This window comes from Podarcis bocagei, assembly GCF_964188305.1.
Source record: "Podarcis bocagei genome assembly, chromosome: 15".
Lineage (NCBI taxonomy): Eukaryota > Metazoa > Chordata > Lepidosauria > Squamata > Lacertidae > Podarcis > Podarcis bocagei.
Genome location: NC_138141.1, coordinates 19113143 through 19131101, shown reverse-complemented (window position 1 = coordinate 19131101; position 17959 = coordinate 19113143).

Sequence of the window (17959 nt, the reverse complement as noted above, 5' to 3'; positions counted from 1 at the left end):
GGGATGATGGGAATTGTAGTTAAGGAACATCTGAAGGGCCACAGAAAGAGAGCTTTAAGAGGAGGGGCAGACATACGAGGTTCTGGCGTAGATCCTGTTGGAGGCGGAACTCAGACTAGGGCATCTATTGCTGCTGAGAGGAGTGCGAGGCTCCGCTCAGGAGGTTTGTTTCTGAACTATCTTGAACTATCTTGAACTGATAGGAGTCAGCTTACTGCCAGGAAGCTGGCTAGTCGCAAGGGATCATTATAGAAACACAGGAAGCCACTTTACATTCAGTCAGTCCATGACCCACAATCACAGAAAGCAGGTCTCCAGAGCTTCTGTCAGGAGGAGCTTAAAGTCCTACCTGGAGATCCTGCCAGGGATTGAACCTGGAACTTTTTGCATGCAAAGTGCTTGCCATGGCCCTTCCTTCAGATAGGAATACAGTGGTACCTCGGGTTAAGAACTTAATTCGTTCTGGAGGTCCGTTCTTAACCTGAAGCACCACTTTAGCTCCACTCAGTTGGAAGCCGCCCAGAGTGGCTGGGGAAACTCAGCCAGATGGGCGGGGTATAAATTATTATTATTATTATTATTATTATTATTATTATTATTATTATTATTATTATTATAGCTAATGGGGCTATATCCCACTGCCACCGCACTGCTGCTGCACGATTTCTGTTCTCATCCTGAAGCAAAGTTCTTAACCCAAGGTACTATTTCTGGGTTAGTGGAATTTGTAACCTGAAGCGACTGTAACCTGAAGCGTCTGTAACCTGAGGTACCACTGTACTGTACATACAACATAGCTTAGAAGAAACACAATTGGCTTCTAAGTAGCCTAAGCTGCATAACCAGCCAACTCACATGGCTTATAGCAAGGGCCATATGTGCCAACTCCTTAGGGCTGAGATGACTTCTGCCTGCTCAATATTGTTTAGCAGGGCACTCACCCCCCCCCCGAGTGATGAGGGGGCAGAAGAAGCCGAGCACTGAGCCAAACGCAGCAAAGCATGAGTTCCTAGACCAGCTGCGTGGTGCCGGGCTACGCACTCAGCTTCCTCCTGATGATGTGCACGCATTGTGCGCATGAAGTCAGAGGTGCAAATCATGTGGTGCATGTGTGACGTCACTGACGTGTGACACATGTCGCGAGTGTGATGGCGCATGCGTGACCCAACACTGGGACCTCCAATCTTTGGCCAAAGCTGGCACCTCTGGCATAGGCCAATGCCCATGTACAAAAAATATGACGACAGAGGGGAAAGCACCCCACCTTTATACAGTGGTACCTCTGGATACGAACGGGATCCGTTCCGGAGCCCCGTTCGCAAACATAACTAGCGACGGCACGTCTGCGCATGCACACGTCCCTTTTCGCCGCTTCTGCGCATGACGTCATTTTGAGGGTCTGCACATGTGTGAGCGGCGAAACCCGGAAGTAACATGCTCCGTTACTTCCAGGTTGCCACGGAGCGCAACTCGAAGGCGCTCAACATGAAGCACTTTCAACCTGAGGTATGACTGTAATGTGTAACCAGGAGGGTTCATAACTGACAAATCAATCAGGAGGCAGCAAAGGGATGTTGGTCAAGGCTGGAGACACTTAGGAGGAGACTGTCGTTGAAGGGCGCTTCTCCCTGAGAGGGTAGACCAGGCAGTTTTGTGCATCAAAGCCTCCATTATCTGGATTCAGAGGGATTGTGTGTTTTGCTTCCTTCTCTGTAATGTGTGACTCTTGGGCCCAATAATTCCGGATCCTCAGCAGTTATGATAAGCTTAATGCACACAGTAGAGCAGCCTTGATGGATTAAGACGGACGGCACCACGTCAGGCGTGTGTTGATCTTTCAGAAGCTGTTTGGATGTTTGTGCCAACTTTTGCTCCTTTAAGTCCTACCAGTCAAGGCCTTGGCATTGTGATGAGCATCACAGAAAACAAACATGAAACCAAAAGTGACAGCATAACGTGTTTGGCAAGCCACTGCTGGGGTGTGCACAGGTGGCCTGTATGGGCAGATGCAGACTTAGTCTCTCCCCTGCTCCCAGCTAGATTATGGCCATTCACAGTCTGGGTCCCACTTTCAATGCAAACAGTATCAACGGGGGGGGGGGGACAACCAAATGTCACAGAAACACATTATGCCAACCCCAGAGTTTATTCATAGATATCACAACATGACAGAAGCTCATTTACCCAGCTTCAAGTGTGGAACTCACCAGATTTGTTATCCCAAATCTCTTCATTCCAAAAAAAAAGACAAATGACGAAAATGACATTTTTTCTTTTGTGTGTCTGACCACACCCTAGATCTTCCTTTTGAAAAGACCATTGTGACATTTTAGTTGGTATTACTCAAGCATTTCCTTACTGTGCTTTTCTACTAATGCACGAACAGAACATGGGAAGTTTCTGCCTGCTTTGGAGAATAAAACAAAAAAGTTTTATGTGGCATTATGACAAATTAGAGAACTGGGCAAAAACAAACAAGATGAATTTTAACAGGGAGAAATGTAAAGTATTGCACTTGGGCAAAAAAAATGAGAGGCACAAATACAAGATGGGTGACACCTGGCTTGAGAGCAGTACATGTGAAAAGGATCTAGGAGTCTTGGTTAACCACAAACTTGACATGAGACAACAGTGTGACGCAGCAGCTAAAAAAGCCAATGCAATTCTGGGCTGCATCAATAGGAGTATAGCATCTAGATCAAGGGAAGTAATAGTGCCACTGTATTCTGCTCTGGTCAGACCTCACCTGGAGTACTGTGTCCAGTTCTGGGCATCACAGTTCAAGAAGGACACTGACAAACTGGAACGTGTCCAGAGGAGGGCAACCAAAATGGTCAAAGGCCTGGAAACGATGCCTTATGAGGAACGGCGAAGGGAGCTGGGCATGTTTAGCCTGGAGAAGAGGAGGTTAAGGGGTGATATGATAGCCATGTTCAAATATATAAAAGGATGTCACATAGAGGAGGGAGAAAGGTTGTTTTCTGCTGCTCCAGAGAAGCGGACACGGAGCAATGGATCCAAACTACAAGAAAGAAGATTCCACCTAAACATTAGGAAGAACTTCCTGACAGTAAGAGCTGTTTGACAGTGGAATTTGCTGCCAAGGAGTGTGGTGGAGTCTCCTACTTTGGAGGTCTTTAAGCAGAGGCTTGACAACCATATGTCAGGAGTGCTCTGATGGTATTTCCTGCTTGGCAGGGGGTTGGACTCGATGGCCCTTGTGGTCTCTTCCAACTCTATGATTCTATGATTCTATGATCTGCACACACACCATTTGAATGGGAATGCTCATCAATTTTGTGGGGGCCATCCCCCCCAAAAAATTTTTTGTTGTGGGGGTCTGAAGCCCCCACAGCCCCTAGGAGTTGTCTCCCATGAAGAGCATCATCTCTGTGAATGTGATGCTGACTGCAATGTGCCATCAAGCTCCACCACTTCCAGCCAGGAGGGCACCCTAAGTCAGGATGGATGCAACAGAGTACAAGTTTATAACAATTTTTTTTTAATTCTACACATTGCATTCCTAATGTCAGACCAATACTTACGAGCTAGTGGATGAAGGGATTCTCACTGAGTTTTCAACAATGTGCAGTTGGATACACACCTGGGGCAAAGTGCTGTGGGAATCTTGGAATCAAAAGTGGTGGCTGATGGGAAGGTCTCCACTTCCTTCACAGAGCTGACCAGAATGCCTTTAGCTTGCACCATGAGGCCAGCAGTTTTCTTGCTCCTAGTACTGGGAACAATCGTCATCCCTCAGCTACACCTTCCACAGAATTGAGACCAATGTAGGAATCCTCACCTCCATTTCTCTAGAGAAAAACTTGTTGGCTGACTGGAAAAGTGGTGAATAGAAAGCTCTTTCATTGATTGGTAGATTTGTGCCTCTTGGGTGAAATGACTGCCAGCTGTTCCCTCCCTCCTGGTTTTTTCAGCCAAGAGAGGTAAGGGTCTAGAGCGCAAGTGGTCTCCCTGACTGATCCGAGCATCTTGTCCACAACCTTGAGCCTTACCAACTGAAACTCATCCAACACAGCAGGACTAGACTGTGCTCTGGACACCCCATGAGATTCATCTGATATAACAGCAGAGTCAAGGTCTTGGTGGATGCAAGTGATTTTATCCTCAAAATGCTTTGCAAACAAGCCACAGAGAGCTACCATTGGTTCTACCACCTCCTTTGGGCCAGCCTGTAAAATGCTCCATCAAAACAGTTCAGTACCTTGCTACGCAAATACAGTTGTCACAATACACAAAGCGTATTGTGTATGATGTATAACCTATGAGGCTAATTCCAATATTAATACATTTCTTCCCTTCTTACTGCTTCTTCTTGTAAGTTCCTGTATAACACAATTCTTAGGTGAGAATAGAAAAGTCCCCAAGGTATCGAGAACAACACAGCTGTTGAAGAAGCAATAAGAAAAGAAAAGAAGAAATGTATTAATATTTGAATTAGCCTTATAGATTATACACCATACATATGAACTGTATATGTTGCACATACTGGGCTAGACCTTTATGATAGGAAATAATCAGTAAAAATTTTCACAGTTATTGTCATTATCTGTTGCGCTTTGTGTATTGTGACAGCTGTAAAATGCTCCGTATAACCCGGAAAAGCTTTGCTGGACGACATAATGAGGATGCAAGGGAGACAGCAAAGTATGCTTCTTTGCTGCCTTCACTACCACTAGGTAGGCTCGATAATGAGCCCTTAACAGTGTTTGGTTGCATTCATTTGGATCTTTCCTCCACTTGTGTTCAAGCTGCCTCCCAGCTTGTTTCCTTGCCCTAAGTTCTGGAGTATACCAGGGTGGAGAAGAGGGCTCCACAAAATGGGAGAGGGAGCTCAGGGGCAATTGTGTCAATAGCCTGAGCTATTCAGGTGTTCCAGAGGTTGGCCAGGGCTTTGAAATGGGTGCCAGTCATATCAGGTGGGAAAAACCCCCAGTGCCATTTTGAATCCCCCTGGATTCATCAGCCTCCGAGGGCGGAACTTCCTAATAGGTCTCCCACCACTGCAGAGGGGAAAGGTGCTGACATCCTAAATCTCAGCAGGAAGTGATCTGACCACGATAAGGGACTCGTGTCAATGTCCCCCACCTTCAAATCCCCCTCTACCTGCTCAGTCCTCCTGCCAACCTAGCAGTTCAAAAGCACGTCAAAGTGCAAGTAGATAAATAGGTACCGCTCTGGCGGGAAGGTAAATGGCATTTCCATGCGCTGCTCTGGTTTGCCAGAAGTGGCTTAGTCATGCTGGCCACATGACCCAGAAGCTGTATGCCTCTCCCTCGGCCAATAAAGCAAGATGAGCGCTGCAACCCCAGAGTCGGCCACGACTGGACCTAATGGTCAGGTGTCCCTTTACCTTTACCTGCCCAGTCGAGAAAACAATGTCCAGTGTGTGGCCTGCTATGTGTGTTGGGCCGGTGACATGTTTGGGCAGCCCTATGGTTATCATGGCAGCCATGAAGTCCTGAGATGCCTCAGAGCCAGCTGCCTCGGCAGGGATGTTGAAGTCTCCCAGAACCAGCAGTCTGAGGGTCCTCAACACCGCCTCTGAGATCAGCTCTGTCAGCTCAGGCAGGGAGACTGCTGGGCGGCGAGGTGGGTGGTAAGCCAGCAGAATCCCTAATCTGTCCCAATTGCCCAACACCAGGAATACATACTTTTAAAATATATAGATAGTTTTTATTAAATGTTCTGTTTTACAATTTAAAATACTCATTTAAACATCCCTAAAATATCAATGACTTCCCTTCTTCCCTTTCCATGGTTCATTTTTCATATCATGAATCCCTGCATATTTTACATGAACTAAACCATTCTGTATTCCATTATTACATCCATCAAAACCTGTTTACACTGTTGAATTTATCTTAATGCTGCCAACGTTTTCAAGTGTACACAATTTCCCCCCATATTTTCAATAAACGTTTTGCAATCTTCTGTTCCTTTTGTTCTCTTATTCTATATGTTAGGTCCGCAAGCTGTGCATATTCCATCAATTTAAGTTGCCATTCTTCTTTAGTTGGGACCTCGCTCACTTTCCATTTTTGGGCTAACAGAACACAGGCCGCAGTAGTCGCATACATAAATAACCATTTTTGACACTTGGGAATTTCAGTCTGAATTATCCCTAACGAAAAGAAGTCTGTTTGGCTTTTTGTTTTTGTTTTTTGAAAGGTACTTTTAAACATTTTTTTCAATTCATTGTGGATTATTTTCTTTTTAATAAATGTAGCTGAGGCCTCAGTTTGTGTTGGACTGCAGGCAGAAAGGTTTGTGAGCAGAAAGCTTCGTGGATATCACAACATGATAGATGCTGCATCGCTAAATTTGGATACAGGGCCAGGACATTTTGCTGCTGAGGCACACCAGGAAATGGCGCCCCTCCACGATGATGGCTTCTCCATCCCACCAATGATAATGAGAAAAAGGAAGCCCAAAAGGAAGCTGGCAGAGGCAAGGCTTTGCCAGGGAGAAGGAGGAGGAAGCAGCAGTGGCAGGGGAAGGAGGTGTTGTTGCTGGTGAGAGGATGAAGGAGGAGCAGGCAGGTGGCAAATGGTGCGCTTCTTGCAGTCGTGGATCTGTCACCCCTCCCAGCTATCCCTAACCTGCAACCCTGAGCAGTGGCATAGCATGGGGGGCCCACAGGGGCAGTTGCCCAGGCACAAAATTGTTAGGGGGCGAAAAATTTCAACGCCCCGTGCTGCCTCAATATAGCTGCACGCTTCCATCACTGGACTCTGTTGAAAACAGCTTTTCCATGTGAACCAGGAAGTGATCTCTCCAGATAATGGAACGACTTTTCTTTTCTTATCTCTGTGGCTGCGATCTCCTGGGTGATGAAGACACCATTAGGCAGCTGAATGTGCCGCGTACTCCATCTGGTTCCCTCCTTCCCACACGGCCCCGGGCCCTGGCAACCCCTGCTATGTTACTAGCCTTGAGGCAATTGCTTCACCTCACCTCATGGCTGGGCTGGCCCTGGTGGAGTGAGAAACCCACCAGATTTTCTTAGGTATTATCAGGTGTTTGTTTTCCCCCAAGCCAGAACTCCCCAGAACTCAGTTCCGGCACATCTCAGGAAGGCACCATTGCCATTATAAGAGAACAAAGGAGGTGTTAATGGAGAGTTCCAGCACCTCTTTTTCTAGAAAAATAGTACTAGGAATTATTATTGCTATTTTTGTCTGGAGAAGGAGGAGGATTGAATTTATTACCCACCCTTTCACCAGCAGGTCCCAGGGTGAGTTACACCAATTTAACATTCAGAATTAAAAACCGTAGAAACCGAGTACAATCACAAGAATTGGGAGGGTAATAGGGCATGAAGTTTCTGCTGCCCAGATTCAGTCCCCCCCCTCTTGTCAAGAACAAACACCATTTTACTTTTGATTGACGTCAAGTTCCGTGTTATTTCAAACAAAATATGATGCGTGCAAAAGACTTTGGATTCCCAGGTCATTGCAATATTCTCTAGCAGCCACTTCCTGCATGATCTATCATTCTGGTTTCACACGACTGGGTGCAATTTATGAACCATTCTCTGAAACATCCTGGAACAATGAAAATGCAGCCTGGTTTATGCTACTGGGCTAAGGGCTGACTGAGTTTTCAACAGCTTAGAGTTGCCAAGTAGGAGGTCTGGAATCAAAGGTAGCAACTGATGCAGAAACCTTTCTTTTGCAACAGAGACCAGAATGAGGCCAGCTGGTTTCTTGGCTCTTGTGCTGGGAGCAATCATCGCCCTCAGCTACACCTTCCACAGAACTGGGACCAAGGCAGGAATCCTCACCTTATGTTCTATATTAAAAATAAAACTTGTTGGCCAAGCGAAAATGTGATTTACAGAAAGGCATTTAATTGGCTAATAGATTTGGTGAGATGATTGCATCTGATGTTAATTGTGCCTGGTGACCCATACAGGAACATAGAAAATGTGGTGGGTAAGTAGAAAAGGGCAGCCAAAATGGTCAAGGGAGTGGAGATGGTCTTTGACAAGGAAAGCTTACGCTATCTGGGACTTTATGGTTTAGAAAAGGGGTGAATGAGGTGGTATGATAGAGAGGGATAAAATTATGAATGGTGTGAAGACAAAAGGAATTCCTTCTTCGCAATGAAATTTGTTCCCACAAGATGTCATGATGGCCACCAACTCCGATGGCTTTAAAGGGGCTTTAGACAAATTCATAGCTACCAATGGTTGAAAATTGGTGTGCCTCTGAATTCTAGTTGTTGGGGAACAAGTAAGGGGATCATAGAATTATAGGATTGGAAGGGACCCAAAACAGAGGTCTATTGCATTCATGACCTGCTTGCAGGTTTCAAATTGGAGCATCTACATGTGGCTACCATGAAAACAGGAAGCCTGGTTTCATGAGCCCTTGACCTGAACCAGCAAGGTGGTCTGGCATTATTATTTTTTAATGTAATATTTTTTAATTCAAAGGGGATCGCAGCTGTACTGAAAAAGGTATCATTCAGGAATATTCTGGAATGGTAGAAAAACGAGAAGCTCAGTGTTTGGAATTCTCCCTCTCCCATCTCTACCATACAGATACCTAGATGTGACAGGAAATGTGGTTAGGAGCGAAAGGCACAACAGGGGAGCAAGCTAGAGATAAGAAAGAAGAAGGGCTATGTGTCCTATGTGGAACATGCACCTACAGAAATCGGAAGTAAACACCAAGGGACTTGCTAGGATATTGGAGTAAGAGAGGGTTTTACACATTAGGTTGTGAAGGAGGTGTGTACATGCAAAAGACCTGTGTCCAAAGGTCATCAATGAGGGAAAAGGGAAAGTGTGGAGTTAAATAAAGTGTGGTGTAGCATTCAAACTAGGACCTGGGAGACCAGAGTTCAAATCCTCACTCTGCCGTGGTGCTCACTGGGTGACCTTGGGCCATTCACTCTCTATCAGCCTAACCTACCTCCCAGGGTTGTTGTGGGAAGTGAATGAGAGAGAGAGCCATGTATGTCACCTTTAGCTCCTTGAATAATAGGTGGGATATAAATCAATCCATCAATAAATAAAAATATAAGAACTTTATAAAAAGGGTGTGATGCTGGGCAGAAGGTTTAGTTTTTTGGCTGAGCCAGGTTGGCACCTACCCCTACATTTGTATTTTTTTATGTATGGTTGAGCGATTGTACTTTTCTCTTTTACAGCCTGTGTAAAGCTGTGTGTGCAATTCACCAATAAAGTTTTGTTTAAACCTTTTAAACTAGTGTTTTAAGTGCCCTTTAATATCTAGGGGATAAAAACAGCTCAATGGACCAGAGACGAATGAAGAAACCTTTGGTTCGAATTACCTGATTAACAATCTTCTACATTCCCACAGTGTAAATGGAAAGCTGCCTCATACTAAGTCAGGTTATTGGTCCATCTAACTTAATATTGACAACTCAGACAGACAGCACTTCTCCGGGATCTCAGGGCTTGTCCACACCTGTATGTCCCATGTCTAGAAAGCACGGATTTGAGCGTTTTCCCTCTTGTCCCACGCTTTCTAATTACAAGTTCGAACGGTTTTGCTTTTGCTCCATGGCTCTCCCCCAGAAACCTGCTCTTCAGTGATAAATCAAAACTAATGGCAATCCACACAAAATGTGATTGCCATTTGCTCCGATTCAGCACCAGACCACAGTTTTTCCAAGGGGAAAGTGGCAGAGCAAACAGAAGTGTGGGTGAGCTCTTCATTCGATGTCTTTCCCTCCTCACAGTTACTATGTGGTCCTTTTTAAAGAGGGCTTGTGGATCAGCTGTTCTCCACTATTCCAGCACAGTAGATATTTTACTGTGTCCCTCCATTCATGTCTTACACTTTACTGTCATCTGGTGAGAGCAGTTGGGAATAGCACTATTCACTTGGCAAGTTTGATTTGTGCAAAGCTAAAAGCGCCTTTAGAGGAACATGGGTGGTGCTGTGGTCTGAAAATGTTTGGTAATGTGAAAATAAGGAGCAGATTTACATATAAGAGGGTGAATGTTAAAATAAGACACAAGGTAAAGAAGTGGTTATAGAAATGTGATAAATTTGTTAAGGGACATGGGTGGTGCTGTGGGTTAAACCACAGAGCCTAGGACTTGCCAATCAGAAGGTCGGTGGTTCGAATCCCCGCGACGGGCTGAGCTCCTGTTGCTCGGTCCCTGCTCCTGCCGACCTAGCAGTTCAAAAGCATGTCAAAGTGCAATTAGATAAATAGGTACCGCTCAGGCGGGAAGGTAAATGGCATTTCCATGAGCTGCTCTGGTTCGCCAGAAGTGGCTTAGTCATGCTGGCCACATGACCCAGAAGCTGTACGCCGGCTCCCTCGGCCAGTAAAGTGAGATGAGCGCTGCAACCCCAGAGTCAGCCACGACTGGACCTAATAGTCAGGGGTCCCTTTAACTTTACCTTTATGTCAGGATGGGACTTTGACTTTCTGCTTGAGAAAAACACACCAACAAGCTGCATTTTCTCCTTTTGAACTCTTGTAATTATTTCTTTCTCATCAAATGTTCCAGATTACCGTACTCAGATGTCTCCTGGGGCAGGAGGAAAGGATTCGAGTTGCTTTTTTAAAAAAAAATGATATTTATTGAAAATTTTAAAATTACAAAGGAAAAAAGAAGGAAAAAAGAAGGAAAAGAGAAAAAGAAAGACAACAGTAGATAAAAGTAACAATTAAACAATACAAATCAATAGAAACCAAATTCAAAAAGAAAAAACAAAACACATAATACAACAGTCAAAAAACAAAAATATACAACAAATTTAAAAACAAATCCAATATTCCCAAATCCTTAACTTTCATTAACTTATTTCATCGACCTCCTCACACCTCCCTTTTTTGTATTCTAGTTGTTAATTATCTCAGCAAATCCTTTCCATCTTTCACAATATTCTGTCATTAAATTACCTTAATCTATTTTAACCTTATCTTACCATAAAAAACCCTAAAACTTAAAACTTAAATCTTACTTATACCGAATTCTTTTAACCATAACATATTCTTACATAATTCTTTTTAACATTTCTGCTAAAGCCAAATAATTTCATTTCAACATTTTTCTAATATTCATTAATTTTATGATACTTTTCTAAATAAATTTTTAAAACTTTCTTCCAATCTTCATCCATCGTCTCTTCTCCTGGTCTCGGGTTTTGTCAGTCCTTTCTGTCCCATCCATCTAGTCCATCAACCTGGTGACCTTATATCCGAGGCTCTTAGGTCTTTTCCATGTCCGTTCCGCAGGTCTTCTTCATGTTTATACCTGTACTTTACTTTGTCTTCTGCTCCTTCCACTCTGGGAGACTTCAACTTGACAATATTTTTGTCCCTTCTCGACAAGTCAGCCCCTTTTCCATAGTCAACACTGAAATCCATGTGATATTTAAAGGCATGTTTCAAGGCCCCTCCAAAATTAGGGGCCCCCACAACTCCGAGCTCCCCCCGGCCTAAAGCCAGACTTGAAAAGTCAAAACATCTCTGCATAGGGGGGTCCATCCAGCCCCCCATCTCCAAGCCAAGCAGAATTCCATCTCTCCAAGTCTGACTCTTTCCAGGTTCATTCATCAAGTCCAACAACTCATGTTCCTGCTGGGCCACAGCTCCCTCCATCTCTGCCACCCGAGGTCCAGCAACAGCTTCCTCCCTCATCTCATCTGTCAAAGCGCATTCCTGGATTAATTCCTGAGTGAGTTCTATATAGGTACCCACTGCCTGTCCAAAATTTCCTATCGCAGCTGTCATCAAATCCATTTTCTCATGTAACTGTTCCAATAAAGCACTTGTCTTGCAAAAGGCAAGCACCAAAGCCTCTGAGCACATTCTTGTTCAAGGTCGAAGTCTGGTCCCACAATCTTTAATCTTTTACAGCTGCAAAACTCCCCAGTTCAACTTTAAAAACAGTTTCACAAGCTCCCTCTAGGGGAAGCAATTTCTATTTGTATCTGTCTTTTTTTCTCCTCTTTTTTTTTTTAAAGGCAGATTTAGCAACAAAGTTTTCCTTTTTCAGATATTTTGTCAATATTTTGTTCCTTTTAAAAGCGAAAGGGAACAATGGAATCAATATGTTTCTATTCTTTTAACTATCTGTCAAAAACGTTTGTCCATAGTCAATGAACTTCTCCAAAACATCTGTCTTGACACCCCGCTCCCAGGTTCAAGACGGTGGGAAATTACCTTTCTTTACTCTCTCTTCTGCAGGTTTAAGCAGTCTAAAAACGGTTCCCCCCTCTTCTCCTGCTTCCAAGGGGGGTTCAGTAATTTTAAATGATTAAAATTTAGTCCTTTACAAACGACTTTCTGAACTCTAGCTTGCCGTGTCTTTGCTTCAATCTATCTACAAAAAGCGGAAGGCGGACTTCCTGTTTAGACCTTCCTGCTTTCGGTGCCTAATTAAAAAAATTCCACAGTCCATTTTTCCGTTCTACTCACGGGCAGTTGTTTGAAATCCAATTGTCCACAGGAAAAAGTCAGCACTCTCCGGCAACAGCAATGCGGCTTCACTCCGTGAAAGAAGCAGTCGATTCAAAGCACTGCGCCACTCACCCCACGTCGCTCCGGATCCCCAAAACAGGGTTTCCCCACGAGTGGAGGGGGCGCAGAGGTGCCAGCCAAATCCCACATCCACATGCTTCTCCCGCCTGTGGTTTTTGATGGGTCTCCACCTCGCCGTGGCGGTTCAGACCCTGTTTTCCACAGAGCGGGTTCCTCCCGATCGGAGGAAATCCGCCATTGCCAGAGGCGCCAACCCGGAAGTCCCCCGGATTCAAGTTGCTACAGATGTTGGTAAGGATTCCCCACCTCCAATCGTAACCACATTGTATGTTATTTCAGGTAATACATCAGAGAACATCAGAACCCTATTGCAAAGCATGCTTCTAATCTTAATCATAAAGGTACCATTCATCAATGGATTTCCCCTCCCCACATTAAAGTAGTAACAGCCCTCGTAAATAATTGGATGGAGATTGTAAATAGGAGGTATGACATGTAGTACAATATGAGTTGTGTATAATAGGTAGAAAGGTAAAGGTAAAGGGACCCCTGACCATTAGGGTCAGTCGCGGCCGACTCTGGGGTTGCAGCGCTCATCTCATTTTATTGGCCAAGGGAGCCGGCGTACAGCTTCCGGGTCATGTGGTCAGCACTTCTAAGCCACTTCTGGCGAACCAGAGCAACACACGGAAATGCCGTTTACCTTCCTGCCGGAGTGGTACCTATTTATCTACTTGCACTTTAACATGCTTTCGAACTGCTAGGTGGGCAAGAGCTGGGACCGAGCAACGGGAGCTCACCCCGTTGCGGGGATTTGAACCGCTGACCTTCTGATCGGCAACTCCTAGGCTCTGTGGTTTAACCCACAGCACCACCCGCGTCCCTATAATAGGTATATAGTTGTGTTATTTAGTATAACACTTGTTTTTGACATATTGGGGTCCTTTTAACACAAAAAATCTTTTTCCAAAGATAATAGGAGCAGGATTTGGCCAATGAAAGATGGAAGCCCAAGCCGTACTAGGTTGGAATGGGGGGGGGGGATGAAGAGTTAAAAAGCATCCTTCAAAATCTAGACCAGCTGGTGCCCAGAGTTACTTTCAGTGCTATAAGTACCACCACAAGCGCACAGTAAGGCCCTTCTATTAAACAGCAAGGATTCTTATTGCATTGGAGATGCCTTGACTGTTCAGCTGGATTCGTTTGACCACTTAGGGAACAGAAAGAAGCATGGAGGAGACTTCTAACAAGCAAGGATCTTCTCTCCAAGCCTAAAGGCTGGAGCTGCTGGGCATATCGATGACCATAAGAATGGGACGTACCCAGAATCCTTTTCTGTGCCCTGAACATGCATTTTACAGGCATTCTGTAATTAATTCAGTTTAGGAAACTTCATATACACCAGATAGATATACTGCTGATATGGGCTGAAGGGGAGCTGTGAATTGGTCTAGTCTACTTACTGAAAATATTATAGGAACTTGCCTTTGATGCCAGTTGGGCTAAGTGAAAATGGCAAGGGTTAGTGAGCTGGAAAGATGGCTGGCCAGAGATTACTCTTAACAGGGAAAGCTGGTATCTAGTAATCAGCAAGAAATCAGCAAATGTTCTCAGACTCTGGTTATAAAATGTTTGGTATGTATTTGTTTGCTCATTCATGCATTTAGTGTATAGAGAACAAGAGGCAGTTCTGAATCAACTCATCAGAGGAGAGGGAACTCCCAGCAGAGTTGTAGCCTCACCCATCTTCCTGCTTAAGTTCTTTCTGGAAGGGGAGGAGCACCAGCTTCCAGATTTTTTTAAAGCTCTTTTGGCTGGTAGGTGGGACTATGCTTTCTTGCCATCAGAACCAAGAGGGGGGGAAAGATTTTCAGTAGAGTTTTCCCCACAAGAAGCAGTCGAATAATTTGTCAGAGAAGAATTTTCAAAAGTTTGTGTTGATTTTGTTTCTCTTCCCACATTAGCCCATATATATATATATATATATATATATATATATATATATATATATAAAAAAAAAAATATTTATTAAAATTTTCCAATCAAACCAAATTATATATTCCAAATTATACAAATTATCCAATTATCAAACAATCCCAATGTTATGCCTAATTATAAATTATTATTATTATTTGGCTGACTTCCCATGCTTCGAGATTGGAGGAAATCCTAATCATCTCATAGATCTACCACATTTCAAAATATTACAATAATTCCCTTAATACATTCTGGTGTTAATCCTTCATTATTTTCTTTCTTTTTTATTAAGTTTTTTATTTATACAACAAGAAAAAGGGGGGGGGACACAAATACCAAATTACACACAAATTACAAAAATAACCATAGACACATAATTTTCTTAGCAAACAATAAAACATCTATTGGTCTTAACACTAAAGACTCAACCTCCCATCTATTCCATATTTCAAATTCATATAACTTTTTGCCACTACACACTTTTATCATAATTAATCTTATTCTCAATAAATCTATTTTTTTAATATCTACCTTGCAACTATTACTGAAGCTCCTCGAATTATGCAACAGAATTTAAATTACTATATTTATTTTTCAGATAATCTTTGAAAACCTCCCATTTTGAAACAAATTCTTGTTTTGATTTATTCTTTATTTTTTTCTGATAAACCATCTAATTCGGCATATTCTGTCAGCTTTTGGATCCAATCTTGTATAGAGGGGATTTCATTACTCTTCCATTTTGCTGCGATCAAAACTCTTGCTGCCGCCGTCGCATATAAAAAGATACCCTTCCTCTTTTGTGGAATATCCAAATCTGTTATTCCCAGGAGGTAGGCCTCTGGTTTTTTATTGAAAGAGATCTTTAGCATTTTTTGCAGTTCTGCATGGATACTCTCCCAGAATACCTGTATTTTCCTACATATCCACCACATATGGTAGAATGTTCCTGATTCACCGCATCTCCAACAATTACTTGACACATTTTTGTACATTTTTGAAAGTTTCCATGGTGTTAGATACCATCGATGTTGCATTTTTTGAAAGTTCTCTCTAATCGTGTAACAATTTGTGAATTTCCAATTGATCTTCCATAAATTTTCCCATTGGGCCATGGTTATTGAATGGCCAAAATCCTGGGACCACCTCACCATTGCCACTGTTACCTCCTCCTCCTTGACTGTCCAGTCAAGGAGGAGTCGATAAGTTTTGGAAAGAGTTTTTCTTTTAGAATTTACAAGATCAGATTTGAATCGGGAAATTTCTGTTGAGAACCCCTTTTGTTTGTCAGATTTAAATTTTTCAAATAACTGATGGTATTGGAACCAGTCTGAGATGTGTTCTCTTATTTCCTCAAAGTTTTTTAATTTTATTTGGTTATCTTCATTTTTTAGAAGTGTTTTATATGTTGGCCAGCTTTCCTGAGTATTTTTCCATTTTACTGCTACGGCTTCTATTGGAGATGTCCGCCACGGGACGTTAGGCTCCATCAGGTCTTTATATTTTTCCCATACAGCAAAGAGTTATTTTTTTATTATATGATTGGTAATTTTTTTATGAATTTACGCTTTTCCGTATATCAGGTAGGCGTGCCATTCCCAACGGTTGTCAAAACCTTCCAGGTCCAGGCGGTCTGGATCCTGCAACGTGCACCAATCTTTTAGCCAGGTGAAACAGGCTGCCTCGTAGTAAAGTTTTAAGTCGGGTAGGGAAAAGCCTCCTCTCTCTTTTATGTCTATTAAGATCAGGTGTTTAATCCTAGGATTCTTCCCACAGGAATTTGGAAATTTCTCTTTGGCATATCTTTTGACAACCTGCTTCGCCCAGAAATGGAATCATTTGAAATAAAAAGAGTAATTTTGGAAGCACATTCATCTTTATAATGGAAATCCTACCCAGAAATGTTAATTTTAGTTTACTCCAGGTTACAAAGTTTTTTTCTAATCTCTAACCAAGTTTTGGTGTAATTATCCTGAAATAAGTTTATGTTCTTGGGGGACGCGGGTGGCGCTGTGGGTAAAACCTCAGCGCCTAGGGCTTGCCGATCGCATGGTCGGCGGTTCGAATCCCCGCAGCGGGGTGAGCTCCCATCATTCGGTCCCAGCTCCTGCCGACCTAGCAGTTCGAAAGCACCCCTAAGTGCAAGTAGATAAATAGGGACCGCTTTCTAGCGGGAAGGTAAACGGCGTTTCCGTGTGCTGCGCTGATGCAGTTCAGCTGACGCATCCTTAGCACTAGGTCTGCTGGAGGAGATCAAAGGCATTCATCCCCTTCAGCATCCTGTTCCCCACAGTGCCCAACAACACACCTGTGGGAAGCTTCTGGTTGGTCACTGTAGGAGCAGAACGTAAGAACATATGAAGAGCCAGCTGGATCAGGCCCATAGCCCATCTAGTCCACATTCTGTTCTCACAGTGGCAACCCAGATGCCTTGGGGAAACCCTTAATCAAGACCCAAGCAGAAGAGCGCTGTCCTCTCCTGCAGTTCACAGCAAGTGGTATTCAGAAGCATGGAGGCAGGTCATAGCCGTCATAGCTAGCAGCCATTCATAGCCTTGTCAAGCAGGTTTTAGCACCACAGGATGCTACTGGGGCATTCGCAAGGAAGGAGATGTGCCATGGAGATCCTGTTCAATTCTTCTCACCCCAAAGCAATTTTTTATTTTTATTTTTTAGCAAAGCCAGTCACAAGGATGCCTTTATGTGGTGCTTTTAGCGCTGTGACATCAGTCCTCTGGAATTATTTTCCCTTACAGTGTATGCAGATAATTTTCTCAATTTTCCAGGACACCCTGGAATTATGAAAGCCATCCCGGCTTCTGATTTGAGCCTGGAAGACCTTTATTCCCCCTGCCAGTGCTGCTGCCACCAAGCTCACGGAGGAAGATGAGGCGGCGCTTGTCCCGAGCAGCAGCCACAAGAAAGCATCCTGTTACCTCTCCATGGCCTCTCCATGGCCAGTGGTGTTAGCCTCCTCCTTTGGGCAGCTTGGAGAGCGGGCAAAGAGGAGGAGGAGCTCTCGCCGCCAAGGCCTAACCCCACATAGTGCACCAGCTCTGAGGGGCAGGAAGCATAGCTGTCAACTTACAGATTTGAAAATAAGGGACCAGCAGCCTCGAAAATCAGGGATCAGCAGCCAAAATAAGGCAGTGGATCCAAGAGCTGGTGTTCCCAAAGGACTTTGTTCCTCCTCTGTGTACCACTCCTTTCTGCCTCATTAGCCTTTATTGATTCCTATATAATAAGTGCATGAGTTCCAAGAGCCCTTCCTTAGGCCTTGATGGTAGCTGCTCTGCTCCTAGCTGGGCAGCCCTGGCTCATGGAGCAATGGACTGGGGCCACCTTACAGGAAGAGGTGCAACAGAAGCCGCTCTGGCAGAGGAAGCACCCTCACACTGCTTTTGCTCGGCAAAGGTTTGCTGACCAATCGCAGCCTCTGGTCATTTAGAACCTTTCTGTTGCTAGGCGGTCTTCTCAGGCCACAGTC